Raw genomic sequence first — 19,838 nt, 5'->3', positions numbered from 1 at the left:
TCAGTATCATAGAGCAGTCTACTCTAGTGATGCCCAGAAGGCCAATATCAAACCTGGGGTATGGTTAAGTCAAGAGTAGTTTGAAAGTCCGAGTGACAAAGATCCAGGGGTACACTCAGGCAATTCTTATACGAGGTGCCTTACTCAGCCTGGACCACCTTTTGATAACCATGAACCATTGCAACTTTAAGAAATCTTGCAAAAGTAATGGTATGTTTCCGGTCACATTCCGCCAGGCGATGCTGGCTCCAAAGGTAGTCCATGAAAGAGACAGCATCGGTGAGGCAAAGGTCATAGATCGTGAAAATGGTGTGGCCCAAGAGCCACACCACTGCGTTATGTCGTTTTCGGGGGTTGGTCTGAATATCAGGCGTAAGGAACCAGTCGATTGGCACATAGTCCAGTGTAGTCCCACCGATCAGCGCTAATAGCACACGTGCAAGGTCCCACACTTCTGTGACGTGAGGGCATAAGAGACGATGCTCTCTGGTGTCTACGTCACCACATCGGCCGCAAGCAGCCGAGGGCCATAGGCGGATGGCCGCCAAGCGATGATTAGTGGGTATTAAATTGTTTACAACGCGATACCATAGCGCTGAAACTTCTGTGGGGAGGGCTGGGTGGTTGATATTAGCCCAAGCTTGGTGCCAGATGACCGATGGTCGTCTGTCCTCCAATTTATGTGGTGTGGGCTGGCTCTCGAAGCGCCTAGTAAAGGCGCTTTGATGTGCGTGCCTTGTCGGTGGCCACTGTTAGGACGTAACTTTGATTGAGGTAATAGACCTTGACTGCCGTCATCCGGAATGTAATATGTGTCAAACATACTGGTTCACGCGCCGATTGTGGGCGATAACGGTCGAAAAGCACCGCTGTTGTCCCACCTGGGTCAATCTCACGCAAAGTGGCGATACGGTGAATCAGGATTGCCGCACATTTGCGGGGAAAGTCAATGAGTCCAAGGCCACCATCGACCTTTGGCAGTGTACAAGTCTGTGCATCTACTTTGAATAGTGCATGCCGCCACAACAGGCAATATACTGTTTGTGAGATGGCTCTGCTGGTTTGTTTCGGTAGCGTAAGGAGTTGTGCTACATACCATGCCCGTTATAGGATGTAAGTATTAATCAGTTGGATTCAATGATGGAGGTCGAGTCGTCGATCAGTGTGACTCACGCAAAGTCCTCTGATGCGCGTGAGAATCCGCCTGCACGTGAGTGTTAAGATGCGCTGCGGACAGGCAGTCACCTCAAGACCCAAGATACGTTGTTCCCCTACAATCCGGAACCATGGGCGCTCGATGGTCAATGATCGTGGTCCTAGTGGGATTAGCACCATTTTGTTGACTTTTAACATGGCACCGGATGCTCGTTCATAAACGTGGAGGACTCGGCGAACTGAATCGATGTCCCTGGCGTTTGCTACAAACACACCTACACCATCTGCGTATGCCGCACTGCGGAAGGTGACGCCTGGGAAAGGAACACCATCGACCATTCGTCCGATGTCACGCAGCACGGGGTCCAAAGCGATAAAATACACTGACAAGGGACACCCTTGTCGAACTGATCGTCTGATGGGAATTGGTCGTGATCTGCAGCCGTTCACAATGATTGTGGAATTTGCTCCATCCAAGAAGTGCCGGATGACTCTTATGAAGTGCTCCCCGAAACCCATCTGCGACATAACGGCCAGCAGGTAAGGATGGGAGACCCTATCGAAGGCACCGGCGAAATCTAGGGATCAATTGCAGCCGGGGTTCGAGCGTCGGCGGTGGGTGAGTAAGACAGCATCACGGTATATAGAAGCAGCGGTGAAGGTGGTTCGATTCGAAACGCCACATGATTGAGTGGGACAAAGTACCTTATTCATTACCTGTTTAAGACGTGAAGCCACACTTCGTGCCACCAACTTATAAACAGTGTTAAGAACGGTGATGGGACGTACGTCTCTAGCCCGACAGTCGACTGTGACCTTTGGATTAAGGGCAATACGTACAGCTAGAAAATCGGCGGGTAGCTCGCAACCAGCAAAAATCTCCTCGCACATTTTGCAGGAGCGGTCTCCTAACAGGCCGGAAAATGTAGCACTTCAATTAGTGCTGGAATGGCACAATCGAAGGGCGGTATCCTTGCGGAGTACCGCCACAGATGAAAAACCGCAGTGTCAGGGCCTAAATGCTTGCAGCATGTACGCTCCACATGTGGGAGTCACACATGGTGGTGCGGGCCGATATGGCAACAGGCGACCGTCGAAAACATCGCAAAGGCAAGTGCCGGAGGGAACGACAAAATACGAGAGCACTCGTCAACAGCCCAGTACCACCCTCCATGTCGAGGAGTAAACTGCGACTCCCATTTGAACGCCGCTAGCTGCCAGGCCAGTGGAGAAGCCGTGAGGCCGCCCCACAGCAGCGCCAGGCCGGCGCGAGCTATACTGGCGCGAGCTACACCTAGCCGAGTGCTTACATCGTCCACCGTCTACTGCATATGTGTGTGTGCGTGTGTACCACGTATTCTGCGTGCGTGCGGCGGCGACGACGACGACGACGACGTTCGCGAGGAGCTAAGGTTATAACTCCAAAAAATATTATTAAAATTATCTGCGATAGGACCATAAGAGACGCTAACGAGGCATCCGAAGGCACTGTCCTGTGCCACCATAAATTACCAGCCTAGCGTAATGCGGCTGCAAGTGCGGTCTGGCTAACACAAAAAAAAAAAAAAAATTTCTTAAGATAATTTTAAATTAATTAAAAGAAATCGTGGTGTGTAAGCAACTAACTACTGGGCACATCAACAACTACGACAAGTTTTGCTACCAGCGGAATATCTGATCACTGCAGAATGTTAACCCATTTCAGGCTGTGTTTTAATTAATTTTAGGTGGGCCGATCCCGACGGTACTGCAATGCCGGGCCAACCCGCGACAGAGGTGGAGCAAGCCCCTAGCACTCCGTCATAAGCCAAAAATGAGTTTAATATTCTGGTCGTGCAATGCAGGACGTATCAGATATTAAGCTGATAAGAGCAGATACTACACTTTTTTTCCCTCCTACCTCCCCTATAGCCCTACCTTTTCCTCTCCAAAAATGCCGCCATCCTCTAGTGTCGACGCAGCACGTAAAGCAGGGTGTTGTTAGCAGCAAGACTTATTGCCATAAACCGAAAATAAAAGCGGAGGCATACTCTGCTATGCCTCAGGGGGCGACGACACACTCCTCAGAAACACACTTCCCTCTGCAGGTGTGAGGCAAGTGATGATGTTAAAAACTAAATAGAAAGAAATAAATAAAGACAGAAATGAAGGCAAAAAAAAAAACAGCGACGGTAGCACACTCAAACGAAACTGGCGAGATAATCCCATAGCCCATAGAATTAACGAAGTAATAATCCCCTAAGATAGATTATGTGTTTTCCAATTTTCCAATAATTTTTCATACAACGTTCACACAATTTCCATGTTACCAATTTCCATATTATCAATATCATAGAGCAGTCTACTCTAGTGATGCCCAGAAGGCCAATATCAAACCTGGGGTATGGTTAAGTCAAGAGTAGTTTGAAAGTCCGAGTGACAAAGATCCAGGGGTACACTCAGGCAATTCTTATACGAGGTGCCTTACTCAGCCTGGACCACCTTTTGATAACCATGAACCATTGCAACTTTAAGAAATCTTGCAAAAGTAATGGTATATTTCCGGTCACATTCCGCCAGGCGATGCTGGCTCCAAAGGTAGTCCATGAAAGAGACAGCATCGGTGAGGCAAAGGTCATAGATCGTGAAAATGGTGTGGCCCAAGAGCCACACCACTGCGTTATGTCGTTTTCGGGGGTTGGTCTGAATATCAGGCGTAAGGAACCAGTCGATTGGCACATAGTCCAGTGTAGTCCCACCGATCAGCGCTAATAGCACACGTGCAAGGTCCCACACTTCTGTGACGTGAGGGCATAAGAGACGATGCTCTCTGGTGTCTACGTCACCACATCGGCCGCAAGCAGCCGAGGGCCATAGGCGGATGGCCGCCAAGCGATGATTAGTGGGTATTAAATTGTTTACAACGCGATACCATAGCGCTGAAACTTCTGTGGGGAGGGCTGGGTGGTTGATATTAGCCCAAGCTTGGTGCCAGATGACCGATGGTCGTCTGTCCTCCAATTTATGTGGTGTGGGCTGGCTCTCGAAGCGCCTAGTAAAGGCGCTTTGATGTGCGTGCCTTGTCGGTGGCCACTGTTAGGACGTAACTTTGATTGAGGTAATAGACCTTGACTGCCGTCATCCGGAATGTAATATGTGTCAAACATACTGGTTCACGCGCCGATTGTGGGCGATAACGGTCGAAAAGCACCGCTGTTGTCCCACCTGGGTCAATCTCACGCAAAGTGGCGATACGGTGAATCAGGATTGCCGCACATTTGCGGGGAAAGTCAATGAGTCCAAGGCCACCATCGACCTTTGGCAGTGTACAAGTCTGTGCATCAACTTTGAATAGTGCATGCCGCCACAACAGGCAATATACTGTTTGTGAGATGGCTCTGCTGGTTTGTTTCGGTAGCGTAAGGAGTTGTGCTACATACCATGCCCGTTATAGGATGTAAGTATTAATCAGTTGGATTCAATGATGGAGGTCGAGTCGTCGATCAGTGTGACTCACGCAAAGTCCTCTGATGCGCGTGAGAATCCGCCTGCACGTGAGTGTTAAGATGCGCTGCGGACAGGCAGTCACCTCAAGACCCAAGATACGTTGTTCCCCTACAATCCGGAACCATGGGCGCTCGATGGTCAATGATCGTGGTCCTAGTGGGATTAGCACCATTTTGTTGACTTTTAACATGGCACCGGATGCTCGTTCATAAACGTGGAGGACTCGGCGAACTGAATCGATGTCCCTGGCGTTTGCTACAAACACACCTACACCATCTGCGTATGCCGCACTGCGGAAGGTGACGCCTGGGAAAGGAACACCATCGACCATTCGTCCGATGTCACGCAGCACGGGGTCCAAAGCGATAAAATACACTGACAAGGGACACCCTTGTCGAACTGATCGTCTGATGGGAATTGGTCGTGATCTGCAGCCGTTCACAATGATTGTGGAATTTGCTCCATCCAAGAAGTACCGGATGACTCTTATGAAGTGCTCCCCGAAACCCATCTGCGACATAACGGCCAGCAGGTAAGGATGGGAGACCCTATCGAAGGCACCGGCGAAATCTAGGGATCAATTGCAGCCGGGGTTCGAGCGTCGGCGGTGGGTGAGTAAGACAGCATCACGGTATATAGAAGCAGCGGTGAAGGTGGTTCGATTCGAAACGCCACATGATTGAGTGGGACAAAGTACCTTATTCATTACCTGTTTAAGACGTGAAGCCACACTTCGTGCCACCAACTTATAAACAGTGTTAAGAACGGTGATGGGACGTACGTCTCTAGCCCGACAGTCGACTGTGACCTTTGGATTAAGGGCAATACGTACAGCTAGAAAATCGGCGGGTAGCTCGCAACCAGCAAAAATCTCCTCGCACATTTTGCAGGAGCGGTCTCCTAACAGGCCGGAAAATCTAGCACTTCAATTAGTGCTGGAATGGCACAATCGAAGGGCGGTATCCTTGCGGAGTACCGCCAGAGATGAAAAACCGCAGTGTCAGGGCCTAAATGCTTGCAGCATGTACGCTCCACATGTGGGAGTCACACATGGTGGTGCGGGCCGATATGGCAACAGGCGACCGTCGAAAACATCGCAAAGGCAAGTGTCGGAGGGAACGACAAAATACGAGAGCACTCGTTATCAGCCCAGTACCACCCTCCATGTCGAGGAGTAAACTGCGACTCCCATTTGAACGCCGCTAGCTGCCAGGCCAGTGGAGAAGCCGTGAGGCCGCCCCACAGCAGCGCCAGGCCGGCGCGAGCTATACTGGCGCGAGCTACACCTAGCCGAGTGCTTACATCGTCCACCGTCTACTGCATATGTGTGTGTGCGTGTGTACCACGTATTCTGCGTGCGTGCGGCGGCGACGACGACGACGACGACGACGTTCGCGAGGAGCTAAGGTTATAACTCCAAAAAATATTATTAAAATTATCTGCGATAGGACCATAAGAGACGCTAACGAGGCATCCGAAGGCACTGTCCTGTGCCACCATAAATTACCAGCCTAGCGTAATGCGGCTGCAAGTGCGGTCTGGCTAACACAAAAAAAAAAAAAAAATTTCTTAAGATAATTTTAAATTAATTAAAAGAAATCGTGGTGTGTAAGCAACTAACTACTGGGCACATCAACAACTACGACAAGTTTTGCTACCAGCGGAATATCTGATCACTGCAGAATGTTAACCCATTTCAGGCTGTGTTTTAATTAATTTTAGGTGGGCCGATCCCGACGGTACTGCAATGCCGGGCCAACCCGCGACAGAGGTGGAGCAAGCCCCTAGCACTCCGTCATAAGCCAAAAATGAGTTTAATATTCTGGTCGTGCAATGCAGGACGTATCAGATATTAAGCTGATAAGAGCAGATACTACACTTTTTTTCCCTCCTACCTCCCCTATAGCCCTACCTTTTCCTCTCCAAAAATGCCGCCATCCTCTAGTGTCGACGCAGCACGTAAAGCAGGGTGTTGTTAGCAGCAAGACTTATTGCCATAAACCGAAAATAAAAGCGGAGGCATACTCTGCTATGCCTCAGGGGGCGACGACACACTCCTCAGAAACACACTTCCCTCTGCAGGTGTGAGGCAAGTGATGATGTTAAAAACTAAATAGAAAGAAATAAATAAAGACAGAAATGAAGGCAAAAAAAAAAAACAGCGACGGTAGCACACTCAAACGAAACTGGCGAGATAATCCCATAGCCCATAGAATTAACGAAGTAATAATCCCCTAAGATAGATTATGTGTTTTCCAATTTTCCAATAATTTTTCATACAACGTTCACACAATTTCCATGTTACCAATTTCCATATTATCAGTATCATAGAGCAGTCTACTCTAGTGATGCCCAGAAGGCCAATATCAAACCTGGGGTATGGTTAAGTCAAGAGTAGTTTGAAAGTCCGAGTGACAAAGATCCAGGGGTACACTCAGGCAATTCTTATACGAGGTGCCTTACTCAGCCTGGACCACCTTTTGATAACCATGAACCATTGCAACTTTAAGAAATCTTGCAAAAGTAATGGTATATTTCCGGTCACATTCCGCCAGGCGATGCTGGCTCCAAAGGTAGTCCATGAAAGAGACAGCATCGGTGAGGCAAAGGTCATAGATCGTGAAAATGGTGTGGCCCAAGAGCCACACCACTGCGTTATGTCGTTTTCGGGGGTTGGTCTGAATATCAGGCGTAAGGAACCAGTCGATTGGCACATAGTCCAGTGTAGTCCCACCGATCAGCGCTAATAGCACACGTGCAAGGTCCCACACTTCTGTGACGTGAGGGCATAAGAGACGATGCTCTCTGGTGTCTACGTCACCACATCGGCCGCAAGCAGCCGAGGGCCATAGGCGGATGGCCGCCAAGCGATGATTAGTGGGTATTAAATTGTTTACAACGCGATACCATAGCGCTGAAACTTCTGTGGGGAGGGCTGGGTGGTTGATATTAGCCCAAGCTTGGTGCCAGATGACCGATGGTCGTCTGTCCTCCAATTTATGTGGTGTGGGCTGGCTCTCGAAGCGCCTAGTAAAGGCGCTTTGATGTGCGTGCCTTGTCGGTGGCCACTGTTAGGACGTAACTTTGATTGAGGTAATAGACCTTGACTGCCGTCATCCGGAATGTAATATGTGTCAAACATACTGGTTCACGCGCCGATTGTGGGCGATAACGGTCGAAAAGCACCGCTGTTGTCCCACCTGGGTCAATCTCACGCAAAGTGGCGATACGGTGAATCAGGATTGCCGCACATTTGCGGGGAAAGTCAATGAGTCCAAGGCCACCATCGACCTTTGGCAGTGTACAAGTCTGTGCATCAACTTTGAATAGTGCATGCCGCCACAACAGGCAATATACTGTTTGTGAGATGGCTCTGCTGGTTTGTTTCGGTAGCGTAAGGAGTTGTGCTACATACCATGCCCGTTATAGGATGTAAGTATTAATCAGTTGGATTCAATGATGGAGGTCGAGTCGTCGATCAGTGTGACTCACGCAAAGTCCTCTGATGCGCGTGAGAATCCGCCTGCACGTGAGTGTTAAGATGCGCTGCGGACAGGCAGTCACCTCAAGACCCAAGATACGTTGTTCCCCTACAATCCGGAACCATGGGCGCTCGATGGTCAATGATCGTGGTCCTAGTGGGATTAGCACCATTTTGTTGACTTTTAACATGGCACCGGATGCTCGTTCATAAACGTGGAGGACTCGGCGAACTGAATCGATGTCCCTGGCGTTTGCTACAAACACACCTACACCATCTGCGTATGCCGCACTGCGGAAGGTGACGCCTGGGAAAGGAACACCATCGACCATTCGTCCGATGTCACGCAGCACGGGGTCCAAAGCGATAAAATACACTGACAAGGGACACCCTTGTCGAACTGATCGTCTGATGGGAATTGGTCGTGATCTGCAGCCGTTCACAATGATTGTGGAATTTGCTCCATCCAAGAAGTACCGGATGACTCTTATGAAGTGCTCCCCGAAACCCATCTGCGACATAACGGCCAGCAGGTAAGGATGGGAGACCCTATCGAAGGCACCGGCGAAATCTAGGGATCAATTGCAGCCGGGGTTCGAGCGTCGGCGGTGGGTGAGTAAGACAGCATCACGGTATATAGAAGCAGCGGTGAAGGTGGTTCGATTCGAAACGCCACATGATTGAGTGGGACAAAGTACCTTATTCATTACCTGTTTAAGACGTGAAGCCACACTTCGTGCCACCAACTTATAAACAGTGTTAAGAACGGTGATGGGACGTACGTCTCTAGCCCGACAGTCGACTGTGACCTTTGGATTAAGGGCAATACGTACAGCTAGAAAATCGGCGGGTAGCTCGCAACCAGCAAAAATCTCCTCGCACATTTTGCAGGAGCGGTCTCCTAACAGGCCGGAAAATCTAGCACTTCAATTAGTGCTGGAATGGCACAATCGAAGGGCGGTATCCTTGCGGAGTACCGCCAGAGATGAAAAACCGCAGTGTCAGGGCCTAAATGCTTGCAGCATGTACGCTCCACATGTGGGAGTCACACATGGTGGTGCGGGCCGATATGGCAACAGGCGACCGTCGAAAACATCGCAAAGGCAAGTGCCGGAGGGAACGACAAAATACGAGAGCACTCGTTATCAGCCCAGTACCACCCTCCATGTCGAGGAGTAAACTGCGACTCCCATTTGAACGCCGCTAGCTGCCAGGCCAGTGGAGAAGCCGTGAGGCCGCCCCACAGCAGCGCCAGGCCGGCGCGAGCTATACTGGCGCGAGCTACACCTAGCCGAGTGCTTACATCGTCCACCGCCTACTGCATATGTGTGTGTGCGTGTGTACCACGTATTCTGCGTGCGTGCGGCGGCGACGACGACGACGACGACGACGACGACGACGACGACGACGACGACGTTCGCGAGGAGCTAAGGTTATAACTCCAAAAAATATTATTAAAATTATCTGCGATAGGACCATAAGAGACGCTAACGAGGCATCCGAAGGCACTGTCCTGTGCCACCATAAATTACCAGCCTAGCGTAATGCGGCTGCAAGTGCGGTCTGGCTAACACAAAAAAAAAAAAAAATTTCTTAAGATAATTTTAAATTAATTAAAAGAAATCGTGGTGTGTAAGCAACTAACTACTGGGCACATCAACAACTACGACAAGTTTTGCTACCAGCGGAATATCTGATCACTGCAGAATGTTAACCCATTTCAGGCTGTGTTTTAATTAATTTTAGGTGGGCCGATCCCGACGGTACTGCAATGCCGGGCCAACCCGCGACAGAGGTGGAGCAAGCCCCTAGCACTCCGTCATAAGCCAAAAATGAGTTTAATATTCTGGTCGTGCAATGCAGGACGTATCAGATATTAAGCTGATAAGAGCAGATACTACACTTTTTTTCCCTCCTACCTCCCCTATAGCCCTACCTTTTCCTCTCCAAAAATGCCGCCATCCTCTAGTGTCGACGCAGCACGTAAAGCAGGGTGTTGTTAGCAGCAAGACTTATTGCCATAAACCGAAAATAAAAGCGGAGGCATACTCTGCTATGCCTCAGGGGGCGACGACACACTCCTCAGAAACACACTTCCCTCTGCAGGTGTGAGGCAAGTGATGATGTTAAAAACTAAATAGAAAGAAATAAATAAAGACAGAAATGAAGGCAAAAAAAAAAAAAACAGCGACGGTAGCACACTCAAACGAAACTGGCGAGATAATCCCATAGCCCATAGAATTAACGAAGTAATAATCCCCTAAGATAGATTATGTGTTTTCCAATTTTCCAATAATTTTTCATACAACGTTCACACAATTTCCATGTTACCAATTTCCATATTATCAGTATCATAGAGCAGTCTACTCTAGTGATGCCCAGAAGGCCAATATCAAACCTGGGGTATGGTTAAGTCAAGAGTAGTTTGAAAGTCCGAGTGACAAAGATCCAGGGGTACACTCAGGCAATTCTTATACGAGGTGCCTTACTCAGCCTGGACCACCTTTTGATAACCATGAACCATTGCAACTTTAAGAAATCTTGCAAAAGTAATGGTATATTTCCGGTCACATTCCGCCAGGCGATGCTGGCTCCAAAGGTAGTCCATGAAAGAGACAGCATCGGTGAGGCAAAGGTCATAGATCGTGAAAATGGTGTGGCCCAAGAGCCACACCACTGCGTTATGTCGTTTTCGGGGGTTGGTCTGAATATCAGGCGTAAGGAACCAGTCGATTGGCACATAGTCCAGTGTAGTCCCACCGATCAGCGCTAATAGCACACGTGCAAGGTCCCACACTTCTGTGACGTGAGGGCATAAGAGACGATGCTCTCTGGTGTCTACGTCACCACATCGGCCGCAAGCAGCCGAGGGCCATAGGCGGATGGCCGCCAAGCGATGATTAGTGGGTATTAAATTGTTTACAACGCGATACCATAGCGCTGAAACTTCTGTGGGGAGGGCTGGGTGGTTGATATTAGCCCAAGCTTGGTGCCAGATGACCGATGGTCGTCTGTCCTCCAATTTATGTGGTGTGGGCTGGCTCTCGAAGCGCCTAGTAAAGGCGCTTTGATGTGCGTGCCTTGTCGGTGGCCACTGTTAGGACGTAACTTTGATTGAGGTAATAGACCTTGACTGCCGTCATCCGGAATGTAATATGTGTCAAACATACTGGTTCACGCGCCGATTGTGGGCGATAACGGTCGAAAAGCACCGCTGTTGTCCCACCTGGGTCAATCTCACGCAAAGTGGCGATACGGTGAATCAGGATTGCCGCACATTTGCGGGGAAAGTCAATGAGTCCAAGGCCACCATCGACCTTTGGCAGTGTACAAGTCTGTGCATCAACTTTGAATAGTGCATGCCGCCACAACAGGCAATATACTGTTTGTGAGATGGCTCTGCTGGTTTGTTTCGGTAGCGTGAGGAGTTGTGCTACATACCATGCCCGTTATAGGATGTAAGTATTAATCAGTTGGATTCAATGATGGAGGTCGAGTCGTCGATCAGTGTGACTCACGCAAAGTCCTCTGATGCGCGTGAGAATCCGCCTGCACGTGAGTGTTAAGATGCGCTGCGGACAGGCAGTCACCTCAAGACCCAAGATACGTTGTTCCCCTACAATCCGGAACCATGGGCGCTCGATGGTCAATGATCGTGGTCCTAGTGGGATTAGCACCATTTTGTTGACTTTTAACATGGCACCGGATGCTCGTTCATAAACGTGGAGGACTCGGCGAACTGAATCGATGTCCCTGGCGTTTGCTACAAACACACCTACACCATCTGCGTATGCCGCACTGCGGAAGGTGACGCCTGGGAAAGGAACACCATCGACCAATCGTCCGATGTCACGCAGCACGGGGTCCAAGGCGATAAAATACACTGACAAGGGACACCCTTGTCGAACTGATCGTCTGATGGGAATTGGTCGTGATCTGCAGCCGTTCACAATGATTGTGGAATTTGCTCCATCCAAGAAGTGCCGGATGACTCTTATGAAGTGCTCCCCGAAACCCATCCGCGACATAACGGCCAGCAGGTAAGGATGGGAGACCCTATCGAAGGCACCGGCGAAATCTAGGGATCAATTGCAGCCGGGGTTCGAGCGTCGGCGGTGGGTGAGTAAGACAGCATCACGGTATATAGAAGCAGCGGTGAAGGTGGTTCGATTCGAAACGCCACATGATTGAGTGGGACAAAGTACCTTATTCATTACCTGTTTAAGACGTGAAGCCACACTTCGTGCCACCAACTTATAAACAGTGTTAAGAACGGTGATGGGACGTACGTCTCTAGCCCGACAGTCGACTGTGACCTTTGGATTAAGGGCAATACGTACAGCTAGAAAATCGGCGGGTAGCTCGCAACCAGCAAAAATCTCCTCGCACATTTTGCAGGAGCGGTCTCCTAACAGGCCGGAAAATCTAGCACTTCAATTAGTGCTGGAATGGCACAATCGAAGGGCGGTATCCTTGCGGAGTACCGCCAGAGATGAAAAACCGCAGTGTCAGGGCCTAAATGCTTGCAGCATGTACGCTCCACATGTGGGAGTCACACATGGTGGTGCGGGCCGATATGGCAACAGGCGACCGTCGAAAACATCGCAAAGGCAAGTGCCGGAGGGAACGACAAAATACGAGAGCACTCGTTATCAGCCCAGTACCACCCTCCATGTCGAGGAGTAAACTGCGACTCCCATTTGAACGCCGCTAGCTGCCAGGCCAGTGGAGAAGCCGTGAGGCCGCCCCACAGCAGCGCCAGGCCGGCGCGAGCTATACTGGCGCGAGCTACACCTAGCCGAGTGCTTACATCGTCCACCGCCTACTGCATATGTGTGTGTACCACGTATTCTGCGTGCGTGCGGCGGCGACGACGACGACGACGTTCGCGAGGAGCTAAGGTTATAACTCCAAAAAATATTATTAAAATTATCTGCGATAGGACCATAAGAGACGCTAACGAGGCATCCGAAGGCACTGTCCTGTGCCACCATAAATTACCAGCCTAGCGTAATGCGGCTGCAAGTGCGGTCTGGCTAACACCAAAAAAAAAAAATTTCTTAAGATAATTTTAAATTAATTAAAAGAAATCGTGGTGTGTAAGCAACTAACTACTGGGCACATCAACAACTACGACAAGTTTTGCTACCAGCGGAATATCTGATCACTGCAGAATGTTAACCCATTTCAGGCTGTGTTTTAATTAATTTTAGGTGGGCCGATCCCGACGGTACTGCAATGCCGGGCCAACCCGCGACAGAGGTGGAGCAAGCCCCTAGCACTCCGTCATAAGCCAAAAATGAGTTTAATATTCTGGTCGTGCAATGCAGGACGTATCAGATATTAAGCTGATAAGAGCAGATACTACACTTTTTTTCCCTCCTACCTCCCCTATAGCCCTACCTTTTCCTCTCCAAAAATGCCGCCATCCTCTAGTGTCGACGCAGCACGTAAAGCAGGGTGTTGTTAGCAGCAAGACTTATTGCCATAAACCGAAAATAAAAGCGGAGGCATACTCTGCTATGCCTCAGGGGGCGACGACACACTCCTCAGAAACACACTTCCCTCTGCAGGTGTGAGGCAAGTGATGATGTTAAAAACTAAATAGAAAGAAATAAATAAAGACAGAAATGAAGGCAAAAAAAAAAACAGCGACGGTAGCACACTCAAACGAAACTGGCGAGATAATCCCATAGCCCATAGAATTAACGAAGTAATAATCCCCTAAGATAGATTATGTGTTTTCCAATTTTCCAATAATTTTTCATACAACGTTCACACAATTTCCATGTTACCAATTTCCATATTATCAGTATCATAGAGCAGTCTACTCTAGTGATGCCCAGAAGGCCAATATCAAACCTGGGGTATGGTTAAGTCAAGAGTAGTTTGAAAGTCCGAGTGACAAAGATCCAGGGGTACACTCAGGCAATTCTTATACGAGGTGCCTTACTCAGCCTGGACCACCTTTTGATAACCATGAACCATTGCAACTTTAAGAAATCTTGCAAAAGTAATGGTATATTTCCGGTCACATTCCGCCAGGCGATGCTGGCTCCAAAGGTAGTCCATGAAAGAGACAGCATCGGTGAGGCAAAGGTCATAGATCGTGAAAATGGTGTGGCCCAAGAGCCACACCACTGCGTTATGTCGTTTTCGGGGTTTGGTCTGAATATCAGGCGTAAGGAACCAGTCGATTGGCACATAGTCCAGTGTAGTCCCACCGATCAGCGCTAATAGCACACGTGCAAGGTCCCACACTTCTGTGACGTGAGGGCATAAGAGACGATGCTCTCTGGTGTCTACGTCACCACATCGGCCGCAAGCAGCCGAGGGCCATAGGCGGATGGCCGCCAAGCGATGATTAGTGGGTATTAAATTGTTTACAACGCGATACCATAGCGCTGAAACTTCTGTGGGGAGGGCTGGGTGGTTGATATTAGCCCAAGCTTGGTGCCAGATGACCGATGGTCGTCTGTCCTCCAATTTATGTGGTGTGGGCTGGCTCTCGAAGCGCCTAGTAAAGGCGCTTTGATGTGCGTGCCTTGTCGGTGGCCACTGTTAGGACGTAACTTTGATTGAGGTAATAGACCTTGACTGCCGTCATCCGGAATGTAATATGTGTCAAACATACTGGTTCACGCGCCGATTGTGGGCGATAACGGTCGAAAAGCACCGCTGTTGTCCCACCTGGGTCAATCTCACGCAAAGTGGCGATACGGTGAATCAGGATTGCCGCACATTTGCGGGGAAAGTCAATGAGTCCAAGGCCACCATCGACCTTTGGCAGTGTACAAGTCTGTGCATCAACTTTGAATAGTGCATGCCGCCACAACAGGCAATATACTGTTTGTGAGATGGCTCTGCTGGTTTGTTTCGGTAGCGTAAGGAGTTGTGCTACATACCATGCCCGTTATAGGATGTAAGTATTAATCAGTTGGATTCAATGATGGAGGTCGAGTCGTCGATCAGTGTGACTTACGCAAAGTCCTCTGATGCGCGTGAGAATCCGCCTGCACGTGAGTGTTAAGATGCGCTGCAGACAGGCAGTCACCTCAAGACCCAAGATACGTTGTTCCCCTACAATCCGGAACCATGGGCGCTCGATGGTCAATGATCGTGGTCCTAGTGGGATTAGCACCATTTTGTTGACTTTTAACATGGCACCGGATGCTCGTTCATAAACGTGGAGGACTCGGCGAACTGAATCGATGTCCCTGGCGTTTGCTACAAACACACCTACACCATCTGCGTATGCCGCACTGCGGAAGGTGACGCCTGGGAAAGGAACACCATCGACCATTCGTCCGATGTCACGCAGCACGGAGTCCAAAGCGATAAAATACACTGACAAGGGACACCCTTGTCGAACTGATCGTCTGATGGGAATTGGTCGTGATCTGCAGCCATTCACAATGATTGTAGAATTTGCTCCATCCAAGAAGTGCCGGATGACTCTTATGAAGTGCTCCCCGAAACCCATCCGCGACATAACGGCCAGCAGGTAAGGATGGGAGACCCTATCGAAGGCACCGGCGAAATCTAGGGATCAATTGCAGCCGGGGTTCGAGCGTCGGCGGTGGGTGAGTAAGACAGCATCACGGTATATAGAAGCAGCGGTGAAGGTGGTTCGATTCGAAACGCCACATGATTGAGTGGGACAAAGTACCTTATTCATTACCTGTTTAAGACGTGAAGCCACACTTCGTGCCACCAACTTATAAACAGTGTTAAGAACGGTGATGGGACGTACGTCTCTAGTCCGACAGTCGACTGTGACCTTTGGATTAAGGGCAATACGTACAGCTAGAAAATCGGCGGGTAGCTCGCAACCAGCAAAAATCTCCTCGCACATTTTGCAGGAGCGGTCTCCTAACAGGCCGGAAAATCTAGCACTTCAATTAGTGCTGGAATGGCACAATCGAAGGGCGGTATCCTGGCGGAGTACCGCCAGAGATGAAAAACCGCAGTGTCAGGGCCTAAATGCTTGCAGCATGTACGCTCCACATGTGGGAGTCACACATGGTGGTGCGGGCCGATATGGCAACAGGCGACCGTCGAAAACATCGCAAAGGCAAGTGCCGGAGGGAACGACAAAATACGAGAGCACTCGTCAACAGCCCAGTACCACCCTCCATGTCGAGGAGTAAACTGCGACTCCCATTTGAACGCCGCTAGCTGCCAGGCCAGTGGAGAAGCCGTGAGGCCGCCCCACAGCAGCGCCAGGCCGGCGCGAGCTATACTGGCGCGAGCTACACCTAGCCGAGTGCTTACATCGTCCACCGTCTACTGCATATGTGTGTGTGCGTGTGTACCACGTATTCTGCGTGCGTGCGGCGGCGACGACGACGACGACGACGTTCGCGAGGAGCTAAGGTTATAACTCCAAAAAATATTATTAAAATTATCTGCGATAGGACCATAAGAGACGCTAACGAGGCATCCGAAGGCACTGTCCTGTGCCACCATAAATTACCAGCCTAGCGTAATGCGGCTGCAAGTGCGGTCTGGCTAACACCAAAAAAAAAAAATTTCTTAAGATAATTTTAAATTAATTAAAAGAAATCGTGGTGTGTAAGCAACTAACTACTGGGCACATCAACAACTACGACAAGTTTTGCTACCAGCGGAATATCTGATCACTGCAGAATGTTAACCCATTTCAGGCTGTGTTTTAATTAATTTTAGGTGGGCCGATCCCGACGGTACTGCAATGCCGGGCCAACCCGCGACAGAGGTGGAGCAAGCCCCTAGCACTCCGTCATAAGCCAAAAATGAGTTTAATATTCTGGTCGTGCAATGCAGGACGTATCAGATATTAAGCTGATAAGAGCAGATACTACACTTTTTTTCCCTCCTACCTCCCCTATAGCCCTACCTTTTCCTCTCCAAAAATGCCGCCATCCTCTAGTGTCGACGCAGCACGTAAAGCAGGGTGTTGTTAGCAGCAAGACTTATTGCCATAAACCGAAAATAAAAGCGGAGGCATACTCTGCTATGCCTCAGGGGGCGACGACACACTCCTCAGAAACACACTTCCCTCTGCAGGTGTGAGGCAAGTGATGATGTTAAAAACTAAATAGAAAGAAATAAATAAAGACAGAAATGAAGGCAAAAAAAAAAAAAACAGCGACGGTAGCACACTCAAACGAAACTGGCGAGATAATCCCATAGCCCATAGAATTAACGAAGTAATAATCCCCTAAGATAGATTATGTGTTTTCCAATTTTCCAATAATTTTTCATACAACGTTCACACAATTTCCATGTTACCAATTTCCATATTATCAGTATCATAGAGCAGTCTACTCTAGTGATGCCCAGAAGGCCAATATCAAACCTGGGGTATGGTTAAGTCAAGAGTAGTTTGAAAGTCCGAGTGACAAAGATCCAGGGGTACACTCAGGCAATTCTTATACGAGGTGCCTTACTCAGCCTGGACCACCTTTTGATAACCATGAACCATTGCAACTTTAAGAAATCTTGCAAAAGTAATGGTATATTTCCGGTCACATTCCGCCAGGCGATGCTGGCTCCAAAGGTAGTCCATGAAAGAGACAGCATCGGTGAGGCAAAGGTCATAGATCGTGAAAATGGTGTGGCCCAAGAGCCACACCACTGCGTTATGTCGTTTTCGGGGGTTGGTCTGAATATCAGGCGTAAGGAACCAGTCGATTGGCACATAGTCCAGTGTAGTCCCACCGATCAGCGCTAATAGCACACGTGCAAGGTCCCACACTTCTGTGACGTGAGGGCATAAGAGACGATGCTCTCTGGTGTCTACGTCACCACATCGGCCGCAAGCAGCCGAGGGCCATAGGCGGATGGCCGCCAAGCGATGATTAGTGGGTATTAAATTGTTTACAACGCGATACCATAGCGCTGAAACTTCTGTGGGGAGGGCTGGGTGGTTGATATTAGCCCAAGCTTGGTGCCAGATGACCGATGGTCGTCTGTCCTCCAATTTATGTGGTGTGGGCTGGCTCTCGAAGCGCCTAGTAAAGGCGCTTTGATGTGCGTGCCTTGTCGGTGGCCACTGTTAGGACGTAACTTTGATTGAGGTAATAGACCTTGACTGCCGTCATCCGGAATGTAATATGTGTCAAACATACTGGTTCACGCGCCGATTGTGGGCGATAACGGTCGAAAAGCACCGCTGTTGTCCCACCTGGGTCAATCTCACGCAAAGTGGCGATACGGTGAATCAGGATTGCCGCACATTTGCGGGGAAAGTCAATGAGTCCAAGGCCACCATCGACCTTTGGCAGTGTACAAGTCTGTGCATCATCTTTGAATAGTGCATGCCGCCACAACAGGCAATATACTGTTTGTGAGATGGCTCTGCTGGTTTGTTTCGGTAGCGTAAGGAGTTGTGCTACATACCATGCCCGTTATAGGATGTAAGTATTAATCAGTTGGATTCAATGATGGAGGTCGAGTCGTCGATCAGTGTGACTCACGCAAAGTCCTCTGATGCGCGTGAGAATCCGCCTGCACGTGAGTGTTAAGATGCGCTGCGGACAGGCAGTCACCTCAAGACCCAAGATACGTTGTTCCCCTACAATCCGGAACCATGGGCGCTCGATGGTCAATGATCGTGGTCCTAGTGGGATTAGCACCATTTTGTTGACTTTTAACATGGCACCGGATGCTCGTTCATAAACGTGGAGGACTCGGCGAACTGAATCGATGTCCCTGGCGTTTGCTACAAACACACCTACACCATCTGCGTATGCCGCACTGCGGAAGGTGACGCCTGGGAAAGGAACACCATCGACCATTCGTCCGATGTCACGCAGCACGGGGTCCAAAGCGATAAAATACACTGACAAGGGACACCCTTGTCGAACTGATCGTCTGATGGGAATTGGTCGTGATCTGCAGCCGTTCACAATGATTGTGGAATTTGCTCCATCCAAGAAGTGCCGGATGACTCTTATGAAGTGCTCCCCGAAACCCATCCGCGACATAACGGCCAGCAGGTAAGGATGGGAGACCCTATCGAAGGCACCGGCGAAATCTAGGGATCAATTGCAGCTGGGGTTCGAGCGTCGGCGGTGGGTGAGTAAGACAGCATCACGGTATATAGAAGCAGCGGTGAAGGTGGTTCGATTCGAAACGCCACATGATTGAGTGGGACAAAGTACCTTATTCATTACCTGTTTAAGACGTGAAGCCACACTTCGTGCCACCAACTTATAAACAGTGTTAAGAACGGTGATGGGACGTACGTCTCTAGCCCAACAGTCGACTGTGACCTTTGGATTAAGGGCAATACGTACAGCTAGAAAATCGGCGGGTAGCTCGCAACCAGCAAAAATCTCCTCGCACATTTTGCAGGAGCGGTCTCCTAACAGGCCGGAAAATCTAGCACTTCAATTAGTGCTGGAATGGCACAATCGAAGGGCGGTATCCTTGCGGAGTACCGCCAGAGATGAAAAACCGCAGTGTCAGGGCCTAAATGCTTGCAGCATGTACGCTCCACATGTGGGAGTCACACATGGTGGTGCGGGCCGATATGGCAACAGGCGACCGTCGAAAACATCGCAAAGGCAAGTGCCGGAGGGAACGACAAAATACGAGAGCACTCGTTATCAGCCCAGTACCACCCTCCATGTCGAGGAGTAAACTGCGACTCCCATTTGGACGCCGCTAGCTGCCAGGCCAGTGGAGAAGCCGTGAGGCCGCCCCACAGCAGCGCCAGGCCGGCGCGAGC

The 19,838-nt window shown here is 49.6% G+C and overlaps 5 pseudogenes; all 5 read right to left on the bottom strand.

The window, feature by feature from the left end:
• Positions 1–2,877: 2,877 nt before the first annotated feature.
• On the bottom strand, positions 2,878–3,090 carry LOC126422392 (U2 spliceosomal RNA; annotated as a pseudogene).
• A 3,268-nt stretch (positions 3,091–6,358) lies between these two features.
• Positions 6,359–6,571, bottom strand: LOC126422381 (U2 spliceosomal RNA; annotated as a pseudogene).
• Positions 6,572–9,863: 3,292 nt separating this feature from the next.
• LOC126422358 (U2 spliceosomal RNA) lies at positions 9,864–10,076 on the bottom strand (annotated as a pseudogene).
• Positions 10,077–13,330: 3,254 nt separating this feature from the next.
• On the bottom strand, positions 13,331–13,543 carry LOC126422347 (U2 spliceosomal RNA; annotated as a pseudogene).
• Positions 13,544–16,805: 3,262 nt separating this feature from the next.
• On the bottom strand, positions 16,806–17,018 carry LOC126422336 (U2 spliceosomal RNA; annotated as a pseudogene).
• Between the last annotated feature and the right edge of the window lie 2,820 nt (positions 17,019–19,838).

Source organism: Schistocerca serialis, chromosome 1 (assembly GCF_023864345.2).
Source record: "Schistocerca serialis cubense isolate TAMUIC-IGC-003099 chromosome 1, iqSchSeri2.2, whole genome shotgun sequence".
NCBI lineage: Eukaryota > Metazoa > Arthropoda > Insecta > Orthoptera > Acrididae > Schistocerca > Schistocerca serialis.
Note: the sequence above shows the minus strand (reverse complement) of the source record. Positions and strands in the feature narration are given on the sequence as shown.